Raw genomic sequence first — 6,845 nt, 5'->3', positions numbered from 1 at the left:
CTTCACCTAAAGTCCTAGAGAGTTCTATTCCACGCTACCCATTTAATTGCAATTTATTGTGCTTACTAACTTTGTAATTTATGTAATGTTTTCGACACTGTCTTCTTTTGTATTCTAGCCCCTTTATGTAAATAAGATTATTTACATATAAGTAACATATCCTATTAAGAATGCAATAATATACATTACTGTCTGAAGATTTCTTAAGTAAGGACAAAACGTTACAATAAATTTCATTTTTGAAACTGCTATACTTTTGGCTCAACTTAAAGACGAACAAGAGTCATGGCCTTCGCAAAGTTTTTTTCGAAACTGTTAACCAAAGCTGTTTCCTCCAGTGTGCAGAGTTGTATCGAGTATTTATTAACACTCATGCCATCTTCCCCAACTGTTCAACGAGTTTTTACGTGTCAAATCGTATCCTTTACGAATGTAGAGTAACATCCTTGCTTTATACAAAAGATAGGAAATTAGGACGCTGTGATTTGATTAACAAACCTTGTTAGAAGATAAAATTTTCAACAATTTAGAGAAATATGTTCATACAAAGTAAATAATACTAATGCATAACAATATTAAGTGGGTAAACACGCCAAAACAGATTGATGTGCTCAAAAACGAAAAATTATATCGTTCATGCATATATCTTAAGTTTTTAACTATGAATTTTACCAATACAACATTCATTTCTCTTACAATGAAGAATACTTTCCATTGGTATTATTAAGGCATCATAATGTGATAAAATTGTGCAATTCAAGGCTTCTTGACTTGTGTAATAAATTATTGAAGTAGTTAAAAAACTTGCAATGATAAAATGACTAATTGTACATGAAAAACAATTAAAATAACACCAATCCTTAGAATAAAATAATACTGGCATGTCGTCACGAGCAAAATTTTCTGTCACAAATATTCGAATTTTAGGCAAAACAACAAAAATTTACGACATATTACAAGCTGTTTGTTTATTGTCTTCAAGTGTTTGTTTGCACCATGGACACAAAGACAGCCGCACGTCACAAATATAACGAGAAATGACGAGAAAAATAATGCTTCGCCTTAGCAGTTTTGGTAATTGAAGCAATACACAATTGAGTCCAGCATTGTATTTTAAAGAATTAAAAATAAAATAGTTTTGAAATTTACTGATCTTGAAGTTAAAAGTGTTCTATATAGTATTGTCTGCTATCAAATTTAAAACCGTATCACCTTTTGTTGTCCCTTATTTCGACATCACTTTACTTTGGTGTAAGACAAGCTTTATGTTCACCCATTTCGCTGGTAATTTATACACTTTTTAAAATATGCTAATTATTTTTAAAAAGTTGACTTTATGTCGCCATTCTGAAGTGAACAGGTGCACAGTCATGACGGGAAGTTTGGGTCATAGGTGTTGATGAGAAAACGACGTGTCATTTGGTCATATGTGCGGGAAGGAAAACCGCTTTTGGCGAGTAACTTTTTTTTTTGTAAATTAGAGTTCTATGTGGAAAAATTTTCGGAAGAGATTTGATGTAATACACATAAAGCTAGTGAACGTTTGTAACTAAGTGTAATGAAGCTGTGGATGTTAATGAAGAGGTCAGTGAGGGTATAGGTTTGCGGCTAATGGAAGGGGTGAGTTTTACATTTGTGTATTTATTCAAGTGTGGCAGCTGCAACGCATCCTATTTGTGTCAGAGCAAACGTCATTTAGACACAAGATTTTTAAAGCATTTTGGAATATCTCTCCTCACAGGTAACCAATATCGCGCCCTACGTAATCGAGCAATTTTGCTCACAAAAACACATGTGGAAACACCACCATATTGACGACTTTAAAATAATTTTCTCTTCTCACGATCCATACAAACTCTCCATTCATGGGAAAATCCTAATCACAAGCCTTCACCTAACGTCCTAGAGAGTTCTATTCCACCCTATCCCTTTTAATTGCAATTTATAGTGCTTCCTAATTTTGTAATTTATGTAATGTATTTTACGCTGTCTCCTTTTGTATTCTAACACCTTATGTAAATAAGATTATTTACATATAAGTAACATATCCTATTAAAGGGGTTATATCACGAATTTTAGCCCCCCTTTTTTATTAGCTTAATTGAAAATTTGGATTATTTGAAGAACTATGACATGTCGCTGGACTTAAACAGATAAATATAAGTTCCTTAATTTTGCCTCCAAAGTCGGGTACTTTTTGCGAATTTTTTACGACGCCATATTGATACTTGTGACGTAGATAGTTGAACACGTCTGTTTCCGTCAATATAATATTATATTATAGGAGGTGATTTTGTTGTCGTTTTTCTTGTGTTAAAAACAAATAATGACAGTATTTTCAAAAAAATATTAAAAAACAAGTTGTCCGGAAAGTATGGCTTCAAATCAGTGCTCAGATAATTCGAATTCGATGTCTGAATGCGTATCTGATTCGAGCTCGGAATCCGTGGGTTATGTCGAGCATTTAAACGACTTCGCATATGACGATGAACCGCTCGCAGGAGATGGTGATGAAGTGCATACTCCAGATGATCCCGATGGAATTCTCCCTGCGACCTTAGAACAACGAAGTGATGGCGTAATTCCACTCGGTGAATAGTAAGTTGTTGTTTTCTCCTGTTTGTAATATACATAAAGTTACTTTATAAACCACAATGCTCCCACGTTTCAGGTGTAATTGTCAATGCTGTCATACCGATTTGTTAGAAGGCGCATTAGAGTACAGATGCTGTAAGGAAATAGGACCAGCTTTGCAGAAAATGACATTCGATGGCAGCATTGAGAAAATATCATGCATAACACAGCATGCCAAATTTGGGCCTTTAGTTCATGAGGCTGTCCTTGAAAACGTCGGGCCACTATTGAGAGATAGGAATGGACGTGCTTATCGCCGCCAAGCATCACAATCATTAAATATGTAAGATTGTAAATTGTTTGAGAAAGAATGTTATCATCAACATTGTTTCATCAACAATAATTAGTCCAACCTTTTTATTTACTTCAGGTACTTGAGAGCTGTGGCATACAGATGGTTGATGCGATGGTTTTGTGGGTCTATGGGATGGGAGAATACTCGGCCTTTACCTGCTTGTGTTTACCACTTTATTCGGAAAGCATATCCAAGTGGTAACACAAAAGGTTACATACCATCAGAGGGGCGATGATGGAAAGGTCTTTTAACTTGTGCACTGTAGAGACTGTTGGCCTTCTTTGCTGAGTTTACAATGGTCAGGAAATATGCCTAGATGAAAACCAAATAGGAGATACATGGATGCACTATACGGTAAAGAAAATCTTTTCTTCAATGTCAGTCTGGGAAAAAAAAAGAAAAATTATATGGAATTAAATCATAGCATAAATGTAAAATTGGAAAATAGCAAGCCACATGAACTTATCTTATAAGGTCTTCACACTTGAGTGCACTGCATCCACAAAGGGCATGTTGAGCACTAAACTACAATAAAAAAAATTATTCATGCAAATTAATTAGTTGCACAATCGAGTGAGATAGTCATCTTCAATCTGACAAGTATACATACCATTCAATGTTATATTAATACTGTAATCATCAGGAAAGGTGTGTATATCAGTGCCCAGATAGGGAGGCTAGAGGGTACTATCACTTGCCTAAGGTGAACCCTCAGGCTGGTGGTGGGAAGGAGGTGCCTTACTTCTCCATTCCAGACAGGCTCCAAGCAATGTCTGACCACATTGGAGACCGGGATTCACAAATATCTTCACCAACTGCATGTAGTTCTTCTTCAAATGGCGAATCGTTTGCTTCCCCAGTGCATACTTCAACATGCTCAGCTCCATCACTAGTAGATGGTACTTCCTCATCGAGAGAACATGTTTCCATCAGCGATGGCTTATGGAGAGTATGTCGAATAATCTACAAAACATATATCGAATTTACATATGACAAAAGAAAAATTAACATAAACAAGCGTAAACTTACTTGTCTGCGCTTTCGATCGGTTATTTCGTCCTGTAATGGTTCAGGAATCCCAGCCACGTCAATGGTTGGGATAGCATCTTTCTTCAACCTTCTTTTGAGCTTGACTTGCACGCTCAAATTAAGGTCAAAACAAGAATCTTCAAATGCGCAGAACACAGACACGAGGTAGAGGAAGCCTCAAAACCCGGTCTATGTTTACGCACAAAATTTACCCATTTTCTATGTCTTCGCGGCTCTGTTTCTTTATTAGGAAACAGATGCATCGACATTCCTTCTGTTTTTGAATCATTGGCGCAACTAATTTGATTAGGTCCGCCAGCAACACAGCGTTTTCCTCCGCGTTTCTTATTAAGATTACTAGTAGAATACGCCATGTTGATATATGTGTTCAACTATCTACGTCACAACTCATTAGCATACCGATCAAAAAGTTCGCAAAAAAAATGCTGAAAATCATGACTTTGAACGTCCATAAAATCACTTTCACCAATCCAATTTCAATTATAATTGCAGATTTAAAATCACTGAAATAAGGTCTTTCAATTTAGCTAATAAAAAAGGGGGGCTAAAATTCGTGCTATAACCCCTTTAAGAATGCAATAATATACATTACTGTCTGAAGATGTCTTAAGTAAGGACTAAACGTTACAATAAATTTCATTTTTGAATATGCTATACTTTTGGCTCAATTTAAAGCCTTATGTTGGGCATTAATTTTTATCACCCAAATTTGATTTACGCTGCACACGCCTCTCGCTACTATCCTAAAAAAATAAATCGTTTGAAATTATTTCGTCCAGATAATAAAACTCACTTTACAAGTGCTCTTTCTTCACATTCTTATATGGTTTTTGTTTTGTTTTTTTTTGCGTTTTGCTATTTGCTTTACAAACTTTGTTTAAGTTTACTTGAAAATATACCTGTAATGGACTACTGGTCCATTATGAAAAAGTAAAGAACAGGGAAAAATATTTCTGAACCAATCAAAGTGCGCTGTTTAACCGGAAGTTACGCTTGCTATATTTCAATGTGTTTTGTTACATTTCAAAGAATTGACAAAGCTTGAAAAACGGGTTGCTGAATTGGAGATCTCATTAATGAAAGATTTTATGTAGTTTACATACGTAGACTAACAATTTCAATCTTTATCTACAACATTTTGGAAAATCGTGTGATTGTAAAGAGTCATATTCTTAATTGCATGCAGAAAAATTGTCGCTTATACTTTTGCTATAAACGAGATTACTTACCGCTGATCCAGAGAACAACGCAGCAATTGGATGCACTGAAATACATCAACCATTTGGACAGATTAACGAAATCTGCAAGACTAGAGATATCAAATAGAACCACCACTGAAATAAAAAATAATTTCCATCATAATAACATAGATGCAATTAAGAATACGTTTAGTTTCAATGAAAATTGACTTTCAAAACATAAGGATTAAAGTTTGTTGCATAGTTCCCACCCTCCCCTCCCACGTATACGAAGAAAGGAAAGCTTCAATATCCGTGCGATTATGTGAGACGTTAACTAAACGCACTCCATATACATGACCTGCACACAACAATGACAGCTCATTTGACTTCAGCAGTTCTTTTTAAACCTTCCACTTCAGGTAAAATTTCTGCCAAACCGTGATTATTTTTCGGTGGGGGCTATATTTTTCTGTGGCGCGTAGTTGATTACGCGTCTCATCCACCTTTAATTCATGTCCTTTAAAAATTATAAACATAAATGTATTTTTAATTATTAACATTTATTACTGTTTCACTCGTTGTACATTTTATCATCAAGTTTTTATAATCTGTCATGATATAGAATCTTGAGTCCTTAAATAATCTATATAGAGTGATATCACTCGATAGAATACAAACAAAATACGAATACGAACAAAAATCTACTATACATGTCAGCCTGTCCACTTCATGCTTTCTACATCAACGTTTTTAATCTGCATAAACTAGACAGCAAAAAAATGAATTTTATGATAACGATGTCATTTTTTGTCACGACTGAATCCAATAAACCTGTTTGCCAAACCTGTCGCTTTTGGTTGTTTACATTGGTCAAATAGTGAATATTTTCTAAAGATAAACAGAAAACTTATTACAGCAAGTATTTCTCGAAAATTCAACGGCAACGGCCGCTATAAGGCAACGGCCGACATGGATTGTTTGTTTCGAACTCGTGATTAACTTCGATTAAATTTGCTTTTTGTTTACAACTTTTGATCTTAGTACTCAATTTAATATATTCAAATAAAAAAAAATTACTGATGTTGTACTATTTAAAATATTGACAAAATTCGTAGTCAGCCCTCAAATTTGGTCGTGCTATGTAAATTTTAGATCATTATCATTATTCATTTCTTTAGAAATCTACAGTTTTTACAGTAAGTGAACACTGAAAAATTTACATAGAACGACCAAACTTGCGGGCTGGCTACGTCACTGCTATGTTCTGTTCCAAATCGCTTTTAAATCCTAATCAGAATTAATTACTCTCACCAGGTTTCCGAACAACCTGGAATCTACATGTTTACACATGTAGATTGTCCAGTTTAGTAGAGTCCTGAGAAGGACTGTTGGTGTTGATTTTATCTTACGTTTCGACAACCTTAGCGGCAGTAATCGTTAGAGTCAACGATGTCAAAATCTCAGTCAACATCAACACCAACAGTCTTTTTCAGGATTTTACCAACCTGGACGATCTACATCTACAAACATGTAACGATACTTAACCTGGACTCTCCTTGTTAAATCTAAAGTGAATATTTAAAAGTTTTTTATGTTGAATTCTATTCTTTCATGGAAGACAAAATTGAAGAACATGTAACATTCCAGCAAACATCTAAAAAAATTTTCCAGAAATTTGTACAGTA

General features: G+C 34.7%; 2 long non-coding RNA genes across 2 annotated transcripts; both read right to left on the bottom strand.

Annotated features, from left to right (window-relative positions):
* Positions 1–265: 265 nt before the first annotated feature.
* Positions 266–5,606, bottom strand: LOC124450491. The gene is made up of 3 exons (XR_006950006.1): positions 5,519–5,606; positions 5,209–5,280; positions 266–449 (listed from the first exon to the last, which is right to left on the bottom strand). It is a non-coding gene; the product is annotated as an uncharacterized LOC124450491 (long non-coding RNA).
* A 5-nt stretch (positions 5,607–5,611) lies between these two features.
* On the bottom strand, positions 5,612–6,051 carry LOC124450499. Its single transcript, XR_006950016.1, has 3 exons — positions 6,005–6,051; positions 5,871–5,924; positions 5,612–5,677 (listed from the first exon to the last, which is right to left on the bottom strand). It is a non-coding gene; the product is annotated as an uncharacterized LOC124450499 (long non-coding RNA).
* Between the last annotated feature and the right edge of the window lie 794 nt (positions 6,052–6,845).

This window comes from Xenia sp. Carnegie-2017, unplaced genomic scaffold (assembly GCF_021976095.1).
Source record: "Xenia sp. Carnegie-2017 unplaced genomic scaffold, XeniaSp_v1 HiC_scaffold_24, whole genome shotgun sequence".
Classification (NCBI taxonomy): domain Eukaryota; kingdom Metazoa; phylum Cnidaria; class Anthozoa; order Malacalcyonacea; family Xeniidae; genus Xenia; species Xenia sp. Carnegie-2017.
The sequence above is the reverse complement of the archived record's forward strand: the minus strand, read 5'-3'. Positions and strand labels throughout refer to the sequence as shown.